Source organism: Penaeus monodon, chromosome 9 (assembly GCF_015228065.2).
Source record: "Penaeus monodon isolate SGIC_2016 chromosome 9, NSTDA_Pmon_1, whole genome shotgun sequence".
NCBI lineage: Eukaryota > Metazoa > Arthropoda > Malacostraca > Decapoda > Penaeidae > Penaeus > Penaeus monodon.
The window spans coordinates 31,156,241-31,158,740 of record NC_051394.1 but is presented as its reverse complement, the minus strand read 5'-3'; positions in this window follow the sequence as shown (position 1 = coordinate 31,158,740).

Sequence of the window (2,500 nt, the reverse complement as noted above, 5' to 3'; positions counted from 1 at the left end):
ATGAGGTATTCTGAGGAGAAACTGTTAGAGGAACTAGAGAATTTTAATGTAGTAGCAGTAAAATGTTTTAAGAAAAAAAGTGATGGTTTGGAACAGTCAACACCAGCTCTCCTTCTATCTTTTAACACGTTAGTCCTTCCAAAAAGCAGTTAAGTTAGCATCGTACCACCTCAAGGTAAGCCATATGTCCCCAACACTATGCGGTGTTCCACTGCCAGGGTTTTGGGCATGGAGCCAACTTTTGCCGTTTTAAGGAAAAGGGGAAAACCCAAGAGTTTGTGTAAAGGTGGTACAAAAGGTCATCAAGGAGAGACAACTGCCCAGGTCCAATATTGCTGTTACCACTGCAAAGAAGCTCATGAAGCTTCTTCAAAGCAATGTAAAAGGTACAAATTTTGAAAAAGAAGTATTGGTAATAAGGAGAAAGTACAATTTAGTTTCCAGGGGCAAAGCGACGTGCCCGTGTGCTGTTTGCACACCCAGGTAAATCCTTTGCTTCGGTTCTAGCCCATCCTCCTTCCCCCCAAACCCCTTGCCCCCTGGGTGCATCTTACACCACACACTCTGCCACTTCCTTTAAACCTCAGTCCTTAATTGCTGAAACTGCCTCTGGTGAATTCCACCAGCAATGGAGTAGGAGTGAAGGAGAGTAAGGTCCTTGGAGCCATCAGATAAGGCTCCAGAGGCCTCAACGGTGATAGCTCCAGCTGCCACCACATCCACAGGGGCCTCTGCTCTAGGCAGAATGCCCCTAAAGCCCCTAAAGGTTTTCTTTCCCCAGGCAAAGAAATCCTGAGCCTGTCAAAAGGAAGCCTGTGGAAACTAGTTCCACAGCTAAAAAAAACCCCTCACAAGTTTTCCCCAAGATCCTGGAAAGGGACAGCCTAAAGGTGTGGGGCAAACCTTGGCCACAGGTGCTGCCTTTTAATTTGGAGAACTGGATAACCTAATCCAATGGAACTGTCAGGGAATTCATGTAAAATGGGAAGAACTGCAACATCTGATAGCTTCATGAACCCAGTTGTGTATGCTTATAAGAGATTATGACCAGGGAAAATCATCCGATTTCCCTGAGAGGATTCTAAATTCAAGCCCATTATGGGATCTTTAATTATGGACCTCATAGAGGAGTAGCAGTACTGGTACGTCAGGATATTCCCTTCCAGGCCATCCACCTGCAGAAACACTGCAGGTGAAGGCTTTTGAGAATAGGCATGACACGACCTTACCTTCCTCCACATAATCTAAACATAGATGATTTGGAAGATCACTTGGACAGTTGCCACATCCATTTCATGGTCGGCATCACCTTGGGAGACACTTGTGCAACCCTCGAGGAAGGGCCTTGGAGTCCTTGGTCTTAAGAACAGTGATACTCCCAACATTTAAAATTCAAACTGGGAAAATTCTCCAATATAGACCTGTCAATGGCTCACCTGATTCACAGATGAATTTCACTTGGCGGTCATGGAAAGGGGACCACTTTCCAATACTTTGGGAGGAGGGAATGTATTCCAGCCAAGGAGTGCAGAGATGGCGATTTGAACATGCAGACTGGAATCTTTTTAGATGAACTGCAGTATTTCAAGTATCTGTGAATGATTTCCAGTGTGTTCAAGATGCTGTTAATCACTTACATCGCGAATTAACCTTTCAGCAGAAGCACCATTCCAAAAAGTAGCGGCATTACCGTCGACCTCTGGTACCCATGGTGGACCGATGAATGCCAAAAGCTGTCAGAGCAAGGAAAGCTGCATTAAGGCAGTTGAAACGGGCGCACCAGTGATGTAACCTTGATCCATTACAAAAAAGACCCAAAACCAAGGCCAGGCGAATGCTAAAGGAGGCCAGACGGACATCATGGAGACAAATATGTCTCCTCGATTAACTCTGGGACCCCCTTAGCATGGGTATGGGACAAGGTGCGTAAGATCGCTGGAAAGACCACATCACTGTCACCCCCTGCTTTGAAGATAGATGGCATAATCATCACACACAAAAAAGATGTTGAATGAGCAAGCAAATCCATGGCAGAGATCTTCTCTGGGGAGCATCTGTAGTGTCGTTTTTCAGCACGACTGAGGGGTACTTCCATACAACTTGCATTTTGTTCAAGGAGATGGACTCTGCTTTGCAGCTCTGCCATAAGACTGCCCCAGGAAGTGACGATATTCCATACCAAATGATATCTCAACTTACCGGAGAGCTCCCAGAAGTTCCTGTTGGACCTATTCAATAGGATCTATGGGGAGGGTTACAGTGTCATCCCCATGGAAAGAGGTTATAATCATTCCCGTCCCCAATCCTGGCAAGAATGCTTCTAGACCAGGAAATTACAGACCAATTTCTCTCACCAGCTGCATCTGCATGGCTATACATTTCCACAAACGAGGAAAATTCAATCCTTCCCTATTTAGGAGCAAAAACCCCCTGCAATTTGTCCAAAAAAGGGGAAGTACTTGGGTCTAATTTTTTTACTTAAGGCTTACATGGGTACCTC